The sequence below is a fragment of the Hemitrygon akajei genome, unplaced genomic scaffold (assembly GCF_048418815.1).
Source record: "Hemitrygon akajei unplaced genomic scaffold, sHemAka1.3 Scf000075, whole genome shotgun sequence".
Classification (NCBI taxonomy): domain Eukaryota; kingdom Metazoa; phylum Chordata; class Chondrichthyes; order Myliobatiformes; family Dasyatidae; genus Hemitrygon; species Hemitrygon akajei.
The window spans coordinates 3,353,230-3,370,202 of record NW_027331961.1 but is presented as its reverse complement, the minus strand read 5'-3'; positions in this window follow the sequence as shown (position 1 = coordinate 3,370,202).

Sequence of the window (16,973 nt, the reverse complement as noted above, 5' to 3'; positions counted from 1 at the left end):
CGACCCTGTACCAAGAGGGGTTAGAGGGTGGTAAAACGGAGGATAGTGGATCTAAGGAGAGTAAAGGAGAGGAGTTAGATTTACCCTTAGTCAGGAGGGAATTTATAGAGGCACAGAGTAAAGATGAGATACAGATATGGCAGTTAGAAGGTCCAGGGTTGGACACGGGCGATTTGTCTGGCTTGACAGAGCAGTTTGCAGTTGAAGAATTTAAATGTGTTCCCAATAATGATGTAAGGGCTGTCCTAGATGAAAAGGATGCCGCTACCTTGTGGGAGTCTGCTGGGTTAGCAGACTAGGTTGTTTTAACCCGCAAGGTGGAGTTTATTCCGAAGGGGAGTTGCCCAGAGAGTAACTGGGAGGATCAGGGAAACTTAGAATTTGAAAAAGGGACTGGTATTGAAAGCCGAGAAGAGGTAGATGTCCCGTTTGCGTGTGTCCAGGGTACGAAAGGTGTGGATGCACAGGGTACTGAACCCAGTATTGAAACTCAGGAAAAGTATGAGGTATCTGATTTAGTTGAAAAGGAATGCAGTCCTTTTGGGTCAGATGGACTTGGTTCAGTGAAGAAAGAGTTAACCTTGGTACCAGTGGAAAGTGAGAATTCTCAGTTGTTTGTGTTAGAAGGTGTGTTAAAAGTTAATGATGAGATGAAAGCTGGTGATGTGAATATTATTGAAGGAGAAGGGAAAGGTGTTGTTCCTAAATTGAATAAAGAAAATTTAAAGTCTGAATTTGTTTTAGAAGGATTGACAAAAGCGAAGGGACCGTTAACTGAACAATGCTTGTTAACAATGTGCCTGTGAATCAATTACAGTTTGTTTGGAAATTTAAGGGTAAACAACTTGATGTTATTCAAGTATGTGATTTGGAGAGGGAGAACTTGAACTGTTGTATTGACCAAGAAGGATCATCTGTAGCTGTTAAACTGAAAACAAATAGAATGAAAGATCCTGAAGATAAAATTAATGACTTGCTTAAAATTAACGTATTGTGTGGAAGTTCAGCAAATGGGTTTAGTTTGGTAAACATCGTCGCACGTGATGAAGACCATGGAGCGGCTGATAATACAGAATCTGAGGCCACAAACCAGGCACGCCCAGGATCCTCTTCAGTTTGCGTATAAGGAGAAGGTGGGAGTGGAGGATGCTATCACGTATTTGCTGCACAAATCACTCTCTCACCTAGAGGGGGTCAGTTGTGCTGTGAGGATTACATTCCTTGACTTCTCTAGTGCCTTTAACACCATCCAGCCCAAGATCTTAAGGCACAAACTAACGGAGATGGGAGTAGACTCTCACATGGTGGATTGGATAGTGGACTACTTGACAGATAGACCTCAGTATGTGCGGTTGGGAGACTGTAGGTCTGACACGGTGGTCAGCAGCACAGGGGCGCCGCAGGGAACCGTACTCTCTCCGGTCCTGTTCACTCTGTACACATCAGACTTCCAATATAACTCGGAGTCCTGCCATGTGCAGAAGTTCGCTGATGACACGGCCATAGTGGGGTGTGTCAGGAATGGACAGGAGGAGGAGTATAGGAAACTGATACAGGACTTTGTGATATGGTGCAACTCAAACTACCTGCGCCTCAATATCACCAAGACCAAGGAGATGGTGGTGGACTTTAGGAGATCTAGGCCTCATATGGAGCCAGTGATCATTAATGGAGAATGTGTGGAGCAGGTTAAGACCTACAAGTATCTGGGAGTACAGTTAGACGAGAAGCTAGACTGGACTGCCAACACAGATCCCTTGTGCAGGAAGGCACAGAGTCGACTGTACTTCCTAAGAAGGTTGGCGTCATTCAATGTCTGTAGTGAGATGCTGAAGATGTTCTATAGGTCAGTTGTGGAGAGCGCCCTCTTCTTTGTGGTGGCGTGTTGGGGAGGAAGCATTAAGAAGAGGGACGCCTCACGTCTTAATAAGCTGGTAAGGAAGGCGGGCTCTGTCGTGGGCAAAGTACTGGAGAGTATAACATCGGTAGCTGAGCGAAGGGCGCTGAGTAGGCTACGGTCAATTATGGATAACTCTGAACATCCTCTACATATCACCATCCAGAGACAGAGAAGCAGTTTCAGCGACAGGTTACTATCGATGCAATGCTCCTCAGACAGGATGAAGAGGTCAATACTCCCCAATGCCATTAGGCTTTACAATTCTACCGCCAGGACTTAAGAACTTTTTAAAAGCTATTATTAATGCTTTTTGAGATAGTGATTTAGATGCATATCATATTCTTTACTGAGTTAAGTATTGTATGTAATTAGTTTTGCTACAACAAGTGTATGGGACATTGGAAAAAAGTTGAATTTCCCCATGGGGATGAATAAAGTATCTATCTATCTATCTATCTATCTATCTATCTATCTATCTATCTATCTATCTATCTATCTATCTATCTATCTATCTATCTATCTATCTATCTATCTATCTATTTGTGATAAGATAGCTCCTGTGAAAGGAGTCTGTGAAGGCCTATTCCACACTGGTGAGCAAGCTAACCACGTGAGAGTTAAGTGGAAAAGGGACAAAGGTTGACCAAATGCTACTTCGAATAACAGGATCTGGTTTTGAGGGAATCTGACAAAGCATGTGAAAGATAAAAAATACACCATGAAAGATTGACTGTTTGAATGTTAAGTTTAACAGTAAAATAGAGATTAGTATTTGCACAAACTTTTATAATGTACCACAGTATAATCACACATGTATCGGTTCACATTTTGTAATATACACCTAAGCTAAGAACACAACCCCTTTAGTATTTTTTTTGGCTAACATGAAAAATAAAAATGGGAGGTTACTAAGATGGAGTCTGTTGTTACAGGAATTTGATATTAAAATACAACATGTGAAGGGGAGTGATAATGTTATTGCTGTTGTTTATCTAGGTGTTAATTTGAACGTGTATATGTATTGTTCTTGTAGTTAAGACAACTTCTGTATTTTTGTTAAACTCTGTAATTCAGTCATGTGCTTTATCAGTTAATTTTCCCCTGGCGAAAATTCCCAGAAGGATGGGGATGTTATAAGTGATGAACAGACCTGATGGACAATGGGGGTACAGAGTTAACCATCCCCCCCCCCCTGAGAAACACGAACTATTACTGTTGCTATGCTGACCATGAGAAAGAGACGAAAAACAGGCAAGAACATTTGCTACAGATAAGAGAGGGGAGAGAGACTGTTGATTTACTGTATTATGACTTCTGCAAGGTTTTTTTTAATCTTTCTACTATTTTGCCCATAAACATTCCTCAGTGGACTGAAGGAGTGGCCTTATGTGATGACACAGTCATTCAGGAGTGATGGATAGCTGAGTCCCCGTTAGTCGGGATAAAAAGACAGATCTGGAGAGACACCCTCCAGACACGCCAGTGGACACTGATTGAGTGTTGGAACCGACAAGAAAGGTGGGGGCTTCGAAGACTGAACCAGGAGATCGGTCAGTAAAGCTCACAGGGTAAAAGTAGGCCAGTGGGGACTTGTGTGTGTGTCCACCCATGCCATAGTGACGAGTCAACCACAGAAGAACGGTCTAGCAGAAGGACGGAGAGGTCATAACTGAATGACTACACCGATACGACGGATTAAGAAAGCAAAGGAAGGTTTGCCTGACTGTAGCTGTTACATCTCTCTCTCTCTCTCTCTCTCTCTCTCTCTCTCTCTCTCTCTCTCTCTCTCTCTCTCTCTCTCTCTCTCTCTCTCTCTCTCTCTCTCTCTCTCTCTCTCTCTCTCTCTCTCTCCAACGATTACAATACAACAACCATAACTACATCAGCACTCATGAACTGAACTGAACTTTATACTTTTCTCTGACAATTGATTTGCAGTGGAGCCAATGAAAATTGTTATCTCACAATGCGAAAAAAATGCAAACTGGTGAACATCTTAAAAGCATGAATTGCAAACCAAACAATGGATGATAACACGGATCTGAATTCCGTAATCAGCACCGGACTCGACATTACCAGATAGAAACACAGAAACATAGAAAACCTGCAGCACAATACAGACACTTCGGTCCACAAAGCTGTGCCGAACATGGCCTGACCTCAGAAATTACCTCGGGCTACCCATAGCCCTCTATTTTAATAAGCTCCATGTACCTGTCCAGGAGTCTCTTAAAAGCCGTATCGCATCGGCCCGACCATCGGCGCCGGCAGCCCATTCCACGCACTCACCACTCTCAGGGTAAAAAACATACCCCTGACATCCCCTCTGTATCTACTTCCAAGCACCTTAAAACTATGCCCTTTCGTGCTAGACATTTCAGCCCCAGGAAAAAGCATCTGACTATCCACACGATCAATGCCTCTCATCATCTTGTACAACTCTGTCAGGTCACCTCTCATCCTCCGTCGCTCCGAGGGGAAAAGGCCGAGTTCACTCTATCCATTCTCATAAGGCACTCTCCCCAATCCAGACAACATCCTAGTAAACCTCCTCTGCACCGTTCCTGTGGTTTCTACATACTTCCTTCAGTGAGCCGACCGGTATTGAGCACAGTACTACAAGTGGGATCTGTCCGAGTTCCTATATGGCTACAACATTACCTCTCGGGTTTTAAACTCAATCCTTATGCCGTCTTAAGCACAGAGGCAACCTGTGCAGCAGCTTTGTGTGTGTTGCAGTAATATACTCGAACCCAAGATCCTTCAGAGTCTTACCATTGATGCTATATTCTGCCTTGACATCTGACCTAACGAAATGAACCACCTGACACTTATCTGTGTTGAACTCCATCTGTCACAGCTCAGCTCAGTTTTGCATCCTGTCAACGTCCGGCTGTAACCTGTGACTGTGCTCCACAGTATCCACAAAACCTCCAACCTTCGTGTCGTCAGAAAACTTACCAAACCATCCCTCCACTTCCTCACCAGATCATTTATAAAACATCACTAAGAGTAAGGGTCCCAGAACAGATCCCTGAGGCACTCCACTTGTCACCGACCTCCGGTGGAGAATAAGACCCGTCTACAACCACTATTTGCCTTCAGTGTGCAAGACAGTCCTGGATCCACAAAGCAATGTCCCCTTGGAGAAGGGGGCAAGGATTCAGGTTTCTTGATCATTGGGAACTCTTCTGGGGCAGCTGTCAACTGTACAAACAGGACGGGTTGCACTTAAATCCTGGCAGGAAGGCAGGCAAAGGCTATTGGGAGGTGATTTTTATAAATGAGCTGGATGAGAAAGTGGAGGCATGGGTTGGTAAGTTTGCTGTAGACACAATGGTTAGTGTGGAGGTCGGTCAGAGGTTAGAGCGGGACATTGATAGGATGCAAAACTAGCCTGATAAGTGGCAGATGGAGTTCAATCCTTATAAGTGCGAAGTCGTCCATTTTGGTAGGTCAAATATAATGGCAGAATCTAGTATTAATGGTAAGACTCTTGGCAGTGTGGAGGACCATGGGGATCTTGGGGTCCCAGTCCATAGGACGCTCAAAGCAGCTGCGCAGGTTCACTCTGTGGTTAAGAAAGCGTAGGGTGCATTGGCCTTCATCAATCGCGGAATTGAATTTAGGAGCCGAGGTAAGGTTACAGCTACATAGGACCCTGGTCAGACCCCACTTGGAGTACCGTGTTCAGTTCTGGTCGTCTCACTACAGGAAGGATGTGGAAGCCACAGAAAGGGTGCAGAGGAGATTTACCTGGATTGGGGAGCATCCCTTATAAGAATAGGTTCTAATAGGTTTCAGGCATTCAGTTGAATTGCACGGGCCTGGCCGCACCAACACCGTTAAACATACGACTTCAACAAAGGGAGGAACGAACTACCTACCAAACACATTGATTTGCGTGGCTGAGGCATTGTTCCTTTTTGTAACGCTGTTAGAGGCCTCACAAGTATACTTTCCCGCGTTGCTCACAGAGATGCTGTCGAGGATGACCTCCTGCCCATTGTGTAGGTGGGCACCGTTCAGTTGCCAATTCAATTCAGCATCTGGGCGGGACTCTGTGAAACATGTTAACCTGAGGATGCTTCCGGCAACGTGAAAAGAGGAGTTCGGTTGAGTGATGATATATGGACGATCCGGTCCGTCTAAAAGAAACGGACAAAAGGGATTGCAACAAATCGCACAGGAGATACAACAGAGTTCCTCAGCGAGAAAGGAAGAACAGCCCACTACCAGAGAAAGCGCTCCTACACACCGGCGAATGCATTCGTCTGGAAGCCACGCGCGGGAAAGAGGAGAGTCGGGACACAGTGTCAGATTATCCACGTTTTATGAAACTATGAATTGCACAGTTACCTCATATCCCAAAACCGGTCTCCTCCTCCAAGCTGGATACAATGCACGCCAGTCATTAGCGTATCGTTTTGTATAGCTTCCCTCGCTGTGTGTGTTTTGTGGAAGAGAGTTCAACATTTTTTTCCAAACAAAATACCCAACACCTCTCTCTGCAGGGACAGGTAAGGCAACTCGGAGTGTAGATGCAATAACTCATGTAATCAGGGTTCGGGCCGAATGTCATGTGGGCACACACTATACTGTCAAGTCACTGACGACATGTGCAATTATTGGGACACTCCAGTTTACAGCGTGTTACGGTAGGACGCGTTTTCAGTTCCAATATTCTAGGTTTAGTCTCTATCAGTGAGGACCGGTGGCTGTAACACCACTGCACATTGTGATTTTCATCCAGATCTAACTTCCCGCTTCCACATATGCACTGAAGCAATGTATCCCCACCTCGTCGTAGCTATGGACATTTGCCAGAAGGGTTGTGGGGTTGATAAGGGCTGTGAGCGTTTTACACTCTGAACTTCCCCTGTCCCTTCCGGTGACCGGAATTATTATCAAAGTCCCTAAACGGCCTTACACAGCGCTGTTGGATTCAATGGTCCATTTGTCCAAAAAATAACATCTTTGCCCTCACTGTACCAAGTCCGGATCAGCTTCCATTGTGTTGAGATAACACAAACCAGAATTAGAATTTTGCAGAGATGATTTCGATTTGAGTGAATAGAACTGAAGTGACACACAAAACTCAGCAGAGTCAAATCCAAATTTAATGAACATCACAATTGCCTTTGAGCCGTAGGCATTGGAATTGTTCAAAACACATTGTTTTGTGTGAAGACCCATGCAGGACAGACCAGGCTATCCTGCACCTTTCTTTCACCTGAAGTACAGATTTCAACCGACACAGTGTTAGCTTAACCGTCGCCGAAATAAGACACGGATTTCAAACTTAACTGTGATATAATAGGTAACTACCGGAGTCTCGGGACACTTACAGTTGACATTAAGAGAAAACGGAGCGCTCGTGATTTCGTTAATCACATTGCTTGCTCTACAGGTGAAATTTCCGTCTGTCCGTAGCACTCCAGAAACAGTGAGTGTGCTGTTATCTGCATTCAGAACAATCCTGCCTCCAGGAATTATCTTGTTATTCTCCTCAAGCCACAGGTAAGAGACATCCGTGCCTGTTGCGGAGCAGGTTAGTCTGACGGTGTCGCTGTACTCAATCAGTCTGGTGGCATTAGATGTAACAATGACATTGGAAACAGGTTCTGTTAAAACATAGGGGATTGGTTAGTGCACGACACAAGAATAGAATCTGCTGGTTTATGAATTCCGTTACGAATCTGAAAATGAAATCAATCATTTATGATTCCATAATAAGTAAACATTTATAAGTTATTCAATCTGATGGACATGATGTTTTGAGATGGACGTGACAGGGTTCGGGGAAAATTGCGAAGGTTGGAGGTTGGCTAACTGTGTTCCATTCATCGCGACCAGTGGGAAGTATAAGCCGACACGGTACAGGAACCGTGGTGTACAAAGGCCGTTGTAAACAGAGTCAAGAAGGAAACACCAGCTTACGAAAGTTTCAACAAACAGGGTAATGATAGAGATCTAGAAACCTGTCAGATAAGCAGGAAGGAGTTTAAGAATAAATTAGGAGCGCCAGAAGTGGCCATGAGAAGGCCTTGCCAGACAGGATTAAGGAAAACCCCAATTCATTCTACAAGTATGTGAAGAGCAAGAGGATAAGACGTGGGAGAATGGGACCAATCAAGTGAGACAGTACAAAAGGGTGTATGGGACCGGAAGAGGTACTTAATGAAAACTTTGCTTCCGTATTCACTACGGTTAAAGATCTTGGCGATTGTACGGATGACCTGCAGAGGACTGAAAAGCCTTTGCCGATAGATGTTAGGGAATAGGATGTACTGGAGATTTTAGATATCATTAAGATGGATAAGTCACCTGGACCGGAAGGGATGCATCCCAGGAAACCGTGGGAGGCGAGGGAGGAGATTGCTGAGCCTCTGGCGGTGATGTTTGCATCATCAATGAGGACGGGAGAGGTTCCGGAGGATTGGGGAGTTGCTGATGTTGCTCTCGTATTCAAGAAAGGGAGTAGGGATAGCCCAAGGAAATTACAGACAAGTGAGTCTTATCAGCTTGATTGATTTTTTGAAGATGTGACGAAACACATTGATGAAGGTAGAGCCGTAGATGTAGAACGTATGGATGGGTTCGTAAATTTGTTGATGACGGAAAGACTGGGTTGTTGTGAATAGTGTGGAGGGCTGTCAGAGGCTACAGCAGGACACTGATTGGATGCAAAACGAGGCTGAGATGTGAGAGTTCAACCCAGATAAGTGTGTGGTCGTTCATTTAGGTAGGTCAAAGTGATGGCAGAATATGGATATTAATGGCAAGGATCTTGGTAGTACGGATGATCAGAGGGACCTTGTGGTCCGAATCCAAAGAACAGTCAAAGCCGCTACGCAGGTTGACTCTGTTGTTGAGAAGGCGTACGGCGCATTGGTCTTCATCAACCGTCGGATTGAGTTTTAGAGCTGAATGTAATGTTGCACCTAGAAAGGAACCTGGAGAGACCCCACTCGGAGTATGGCGCTCATTTCTGGTCTCCTCACTACAGGAAGAACGTGGACACCATAGAAAGGGTGCAGAGGAGATTTACGAGGATGTTGCCTGGATTGGGGAGCATGCCTTACGAGAATAGTTTGAGTGTACTCGGCCTTTTCTCCTCGGAGCGACGGGGGATGGGTGGTGACCTGATAGAGGTGTAAAAGATGATGAGAGGCATTGATCGTGTGGATCGTCAGAGGCTTTTTCCCACGGCTGAGATGGCGAGCACGAGAGGGCACAATCAATCAACATCCTTTGCACTTCTCTTTTCTCAGCAGTGGATCTAGAACGGCTGCAGTCTTACTCGCTCTGCACTGGGACTCGTATCGTCTGAACAATATTGACACTCATCACAGGCTGCATATCTCCATTCAACACATACTGCTGCTTTTTACCATGTATGTCAAAGGTTTGGACTACAGGATTAATGGATTTGTGGCTAAATTTGCCGATGATATAAAGATAGGTGGAGGAGAAATAGCGTTGAGGAAACAGAGAGTCTTCAGAGAGACTTAGATAGTTTAGGGGAATTGGCAAAGAAGTAGCAAATGAAATACTATGTTGGAAATTGTCTGGTCATGCACTTTGGTGAGCAAATAAACGGTCAGACCATTATTTAGATGGAGAGAGAATTCAAAATGCAGAGCTGCAAATTGATTTGGCGGGCCTTGAGCAGGATACACAAAAGGATAACCTCCAGGTTCAAGTCAAGTCAAGTCAAATCACTTTGTATTGTCATTTCGACCATAACTGCTGGTACGGTGCACTGTAAAAACGAGACCAAGTCACCTCTATCTATCCCCCTCATAATTTTAAATACCTCTATCAAATCCTCCCTCAACCTTCTACTCTCCAAAGAATAAAGACCTAACTTGTTCAATCTTTCCCTGTAACTTAGGTGCTGAAACCCAGGTAAAATTCTAGTAAATCTTCTCTGTACTCTCTCTATTTTGTTGACATGTTTCCTATAATTCGGTGACCAGAACTGTACAAAATACTCCAAATTCGACCATACCAATGCCTTGTACAATTTTAACATTACATCCCAATTCCTATACTCAGAGTTCTGATTTATAAAGGCCAACATACCGAAAGCTTTCATCACCACCCTGTCCACATGAGATTCCACATTCAGGGAACTATGCACCATTATTCCTAGATCACTCAGTTCTACTGCATTCTTCATGCCCTACCATTTACCATGTTTGTCCTATTTGGATTATTCCTACCAAAATGTAGCACCTCACACTTATCAGCATTAAACTCCATCTGCCATCATTCAGCCCACTGCTCTAACTGGCCTAAATCTCTCTGCAAGCTTTGAAAACCTACTTCATTATCCACAACGCCACCTACCTTAGTATCATTTGCATACTTACAAATCCAATTTACCACCCCATCATCCAGATCATTAATGTATATGACAAACAACATTGGACCCAATACAGATCCCTCAGGCACACCACCAGTCACCGACCTCCAACCTGACAAACAGTTATCCACCACTACTCTCCGCAATCTCCTATCTAGGCACTGTTGAATCCATTTTTCTACTTCTATATTAATATCTAACGATCGAACCTTCCTAACTAATCTTCCATGCGGAACCTTGTCAAAGGCCTTACTGAAGTCCATATAGACAACATCCGCTGCTTTACCGTCGTCAACTTCCCTCGTAACCTCTTCAAAAAATTCAATAAGTTGTGTCAAACACGACCTTCCACGCACAAATCCATGTTGACTGTTCCTAATCAGGCCCTGTCTATCCAGGTAATTATATATACCACATCTAAGAACACTTTCCATTAATTAACCCACCACTGACGTCAAACTGATAGGCCTATAATTGCTCGGTTTACTCGTAGAACCCTTTTTAAACAATGGAACCACATGAGCAATATGTCAATCCTCCGGCACCATCCCCATTTCTAATGACATTTGAAACATTTCTCTCAGATCCCCTGCTATTTCTACACTAACATCCCTCAAGGTCCTAGGGAATATCCTTTCAGGACCCAGAGATTTATCCACTTTTATATTCCTTAAAAGCGCCAGTACTTCCTCCTCTTTAATCGTCATAGTTTCCATAACTTCCCCACTTGTTTCCCTTACCTTACACAATTCAATATCCTTCTCCATAATGAATACTGAAGAAAATAAATTGTCAAAATCTCCCCCAACTCTTTCGGCTCCACCCATAGCTGTCCACTCTGATTCTCTAAGGGACCAATTTTATCCCTCACTATCCTTTCGTTATTAATATAACTGTAGAAACCCTTTGGATTCATTTTCACCTTACTTGCATAGAAACCTCGTACCTTATTTTAGCTTTTCTAATTTCTTTCTTCAGATTCTTCTTACATTCTTTATATTCCTCGAGCACCTCATTTACTCCATGCTGCCTATATTTATTGTAGATATCTCTCTTTTTCCTAACCGCATTTCCAATATCCCTTAAAAACCATGGCTCTCTCAAACTTTCACCCGTTCCTTTCAACCTATCAGGAACATAAAGATTCTACACCCTCAAAATTTCACCTTTAATTGTCGGCCATTTCTCTATTACATCCTTCCCATAAAACAAATTGTCCCAATCCACTGCTTCTAAATCCTTTCACATGTCCTCAAAGTTAACCTTTCTCCAATCAAAAATCTGAACCCTGGGTCCAGTCCTACCCTTCTCCATAATTGTATTGAAACTAATGGCATTGTGATCACTGGACCCGAAGTGCTCCCCAAAACATACCTCCGCCAAGTGACCCATTTCATCCCCTAACAAAAGATCCAAACCTGCCCCTTCTCTAGTTGGTACCTCTATGTATTGCTGGAAAAAAAACTATCAAACACGGTTTGTCAGGAGCTGCAGCTGGATGCACCTTTTGCAGGTGTAGTCATCAGGGACAACAGTACTCGCCCTGACTTCTTACATACGGAGCACTCAACAGTCCTAACTGCTGCCTCCATTACCTACTCTAAATCTAATTAGATTAATTAAAGGAGTTTACCCGTCCTTACCTCACCTGGAGTGAAGCTCGTACTCAGCCTCTGCTCGCTACTTAAATTATCCCGCTGCCTCACGGGCCGACTTTCACGCGCTTGCGCAGTTGTGCCCCGTTCAGACCTCGCCTCTGCCAGTTCTCGCCGAAGCCTGATTGAGGCAAAGCCGACCCACTCTGCCTCAGTCCACTCCGACGATGGCCAAGCCCACTCTGACTTTATCTCGTCGTTTCATGTTCTCATTATTTATATACTATTTATTTATATTTGTATTTGCACAGACTGTTGTCTGGTCCACTGTCGTGGATTTTTCATTGATCCTTTTATAGTTACTGATTTACTGAGTACGAGTGAGAGTCGATCAGTCCGAATAGTGGGACTGGTCGGGTTCACTACAGGCCAGGTTCTACGTCCACAATCATCGGTCATCGCCGATGCCTGTCCGAGAGGAACTTGAAACTAAATCTAAAGCGGAACTGAGTTGTTCACTCGGTTTAGTTTTTCATTGGGAAAGAATCTGTCATCGAGCAACGAACGGTAAAGGTTATATTGTAGTCTATCAACACAGGAATAAACTGAAAGTTATATTTGGAGATCTCACTTACCAAAGACACGCAGAGTGACGGTCGCTAAGGTTTGGGAGCCATTAGCTGACACCATATTCACACGGTATTCCCCACTGTCCGACATGTTCACCGACTTCAGCAGAAGCGACCCGTTGGTCGTGAATATCTCAGCTCGGTATGTGTAGCCATCGCCAACAAATACATTCTGGCCGATCCACTGGGCGATTGTTCCCCCATTAAAAGTCCAGTTTCCACTGCTGACATTGCCCCACGGCCGGACTGAAAAGAGCGCATCTCCCCCGACGGTGGCGTTTATCTCGCTGTGCTCAACGAAAATGGTAAACTGCTGAGACTCACCTGAGGACGAGAAAATCGTATGAGGGAGTAGTGACAGACACGGATAGAATCGAGAATCGCACTTAACTCAATCTGTACAGATACCAGGGGTCTCCACACAGCTCAGCAAGTTCGACCCTTATGACCGGATCTTCATGTCTTCAACTACTTGCCATTCTGATGATTATCCGACCATGGCGTTTGGAGAGAGTGACACTCACCCGCCGTTATGTGGAGACAAAGAACGAGAGCTGCGAAGGGCAGTCCCGACATCCCGAGAGAGCAGCGCCGATCTCCGTTACACTCGGAGACTGAGCCGCACTTCCTGGTTTGCGGGTCAGATATCTGGATTCTGACGTCACAAGCGGCAGCGCTGATTGGATCAGAGAGTCTGTACTTTGCTCAAATCTACATCAAATCCTGTGTGCTGTTCTACAACTATCTGCTGCTGTGTTGAATCCGATAATGGTCTCAAAGAGAGTTTCTCTCACCCACCGATTATTATTATTATTATTAATAGTTGTAGTGGTGGTGGTAGTAGTAATAATTTAGACCTGGGATTCTCAAAGCCTGTGTTGTTGGTCACACAAGAAAAAAAATGCACTCTTATAACAAAATAAGTCCAAAAATAACCTTTTAATTATGACTCTAGATATCACAGCTGTCAGATATCACATTGCGAACTCAACTGGGGCTTAATACACACACACACACACATACACACACACACACACACACACACACACACACACACACACACACACACACACACACACACACACACACACACACACACACACACACACACACACACACACACTAAACTTGGAAATCTTCACCACCTCTCTTCCACACAAGAATTTTAGTCGTATTGCCTTTCCCACTGTTTCTGTTCTCTCATTTAAACTATATGTTCTTTGTAATTAAGCGATGTAGCATTTGAAGTATAAGTTGTCGCTGTAAATGAAATTATCAGCATTACTGTTGTTGTAATATTATACCACAATAAGATTGACAAATGGACAAAATTAAATTGATGCGCTCACCAATTAGCGAGAGAAGTGACAGCGATGGGATGAGGCAATCCTTCTGATGTTGGGCCGGTATTCTGTTGTGGCAATCCTGAGGCTCTGACAGAGATGTGCATTGGAGAGTCTGTTTCTCTCCTGATTCTCGATAGAGTTCATGGAAGAAAACGATGACTCACATATGTACGTGGATGGGAACAGTGTGAGTCGGAGCATTGCAATAGCTCTCGTGTTTTTGAATTGAGCTTGGGGAACCACGTTGATCCAAATGTCACTCAGTCCAAAGTCCTTGTGCTGTGCTTTGAACAAATCAGAAGTTCCCCTTTCCAAGAACTCCATCTGAAGAGTTGCCTCATCTATGGAAGGCACCAGCCTTTTGGTCTCTGTAGTCCACCGGCCGTCAGCCGAAACGGAGCACGGCTGTCTCAGGGAGAGGAGGATGTCACCTTAGAGTTTGGGGGAGCTTTCAAATCGTTCCTTGAAGTTTTCTGACAGGCTTGTCACGAAATACCTCATCACTGGGTCCTCCCTCATTTCGTTCCTCTCGCAGAGGTGGAAAGTGCAACTTTCTCCCGTGAGGACCGTAGAGAGCGCGCAGTAGGTCGCGCGCTCCACGGAGGTAGGTCAGGTGTACGGTGTGGGATGAGGTTAAAATAACTTAGAGCAGCGCGCGCCCTATTTACATGTTATGACAGGTGTGTTCACGGAAGTGCCAATGGGCCGGCGCGGTCCAGACATTTGGTTCTCGCGGTATGGACATGGCCCGCGTTCCGCCTATTGGGGTTGTCTGGATTAGGTGATCGAAGGGATTTGGCATTGGTATGTCATCAAAGACTGGGAAGAGTCTGGAACTGCAAGGTGGGGAGTATTCTGACTCATTCCATCACCGTCTAGTGTGCAGGCTCCAAAGCCCGGGATCGACAAAGATTGCAGACAGTTGTGGACACAATCACATCCATCACGCTACAAGCCTCATCATAATCCAGGACATCTTGAAAACGTTGTGCCTCCCGGAGTCCGGGTCCATAATTCAGGACCATCGCCATCGGCATTCGGAATATCCAAGGTTCCCATGAGAACCATTCGGAATATGCTCTCTTCCCATTAGTTAGAACCGCCCTATGCTCCCTTCTCATTATTACAATCTGGGATATGCTCCCCTCTCATTACCACCGTCCCAGGTATGCTCTTGACTCATTACCATCATTTGAGATATGCTCTCGTCTGTTTACTACCATCCGCGATATGCTGCTGTCTGATTACGACTATCCGGGATATGCTCTTCTCTCATTGCTACCAACCGGAATGTGCTCTCGTGTCATTGCTACCGTCCGGAATGTGCTCTCGTGTCATTGCTACCATCCGGAAGAAGGTTCATGACACTGAAAACACACGCTCAACGATTTATCTGCAGCCTGTGCAATCGGACCCATGAATGCGCCCTCACAATTCAGCTTTTAATTGTTTGTTTATTTGTTTTTTTCTTATTTTCTTTATATACCCGTTCATTCGGTTGTTTGCGTATTTAAATAATTTGTACATTGATTTTGTACGCCTGGCGTTTATGACAACAGTGATAGCAATTCTCTGAATTGGCCACCCCGATGGAGAAGGACTCTCCATTGTTGGAACGGCCATGGCTGGAGTGGGGAATTGTTAGAGTGGGCCGCCTTTAGTTAAACAGGCGCCGCGAACACGCTTGGACAAACGCAGGCACATGCTCGAAGTAAGCAATGACGTTTCTAGTAAGCAGATTTATTTTCACGGTTATTACATAGCTGGTGCTTTCTTCGGCAGTTTGAACGGGGCATGACTGCGCAAGCGCGTGAAAGTCGGCCTGTGAGGCAGCGGGAGAGTTTAAAAAGCGAGCGTATTAACGGAGCGGGCGACGTAGTGGAGGGCGGCGGAGTAGTGGGAGATAGAATAGGAAGGTTTTGGCTGGACAGGCTACGGCAAGCAGAGGCTGAGGACGAACTTGATCGGTGAGGTAAGGCCGGGTAAGCTCCTTTAATAACTCTAATTAACTTAGGAGTAGTTAATGGAGGCAGCAGTTAGGGCAGCCGAGTGCTCCGTTTGCAGTATGTGGGAAGTCAGGGCGAGCACAATTGTCCCTGATGACTACACCTGTAAAAGGTGCATCCAGCTGCAGCTCCTGACAAACCGTGTTAGGGAACTGGAGCTGGGGTTGGATGAACTTTTGATCATTCGTGAGGCAGAGGCAGAAATAAACAGTAGTTACCGGGAGATAATCACTCCTATAATTCAGGAGGCAGGTAGCTGGGTGACTGTCAGGAGACGGAAGGAAAATAGACTGAATGAGCAGAGCACCCATGCGGCCGTTCCCATCAATAATAAGGATACCGTTTTGGATACTGTTGTTGTTATTAGGGTCAAGTTGCAGTAGTTGCGTCTCTGGTAGCGAGACTGGACCCTCAGCTCGGAAGGCAAGGATGGAAAAGAGGAGAGCAGTAGTGATAGGGGATTCGATAGTTTGGGGGACAGATAAGAGGTTCTGTGGAAGAGATCGAGAATCCAGGATGGTCTGTTGTCTGTCCGGTGCCAGGGTCAGCGATATCTCGGATCGAGTTCTCAGTATTCTCATGAGATAGGGTGAGCAGCCAGATGTCGTGGCTAAGGAGAGCAAGAAGTGGGCATGAGAAGGCCATGGCGAGTAGGGTAAAGGAAAACCCCAAGGCATTTTTCAATTATGTGAAGAACAAAATGTTGACAGGAGTGACGATCGAGCCGATTAGAGATAAAGGTCCTCAATGAATATTTCTCTTCGGTATTCACCAATGAGAGGGAACTTGATGATGGTAAGGACAATATGAGTGAGGTTGATATTCTGGTGTCCCACAAGGATCGATTCTGGGACCTCTACTTTTCGCGATTATTATTAAAGACTTGGATGTGGTGGTAGAAGGGCGGGTTCGCAAGTTTTCAGACGACACAAAGGTTGCTGGTGTTGTAGATAGTGTTGAGGATTGTCGTAGATTGCAGAGAGACATTGATAGGATGCAGAAGTGGGTTGAGAACTGGCAGATACAGTTCAACCCGGAGAAGTGTGAGGTGGTACACTTTGGAAGGACAAACTCCAAGGCAGAGTACATAGTAAACGGCAGAAGACTTGGAAGTGTGGAGGAGCGG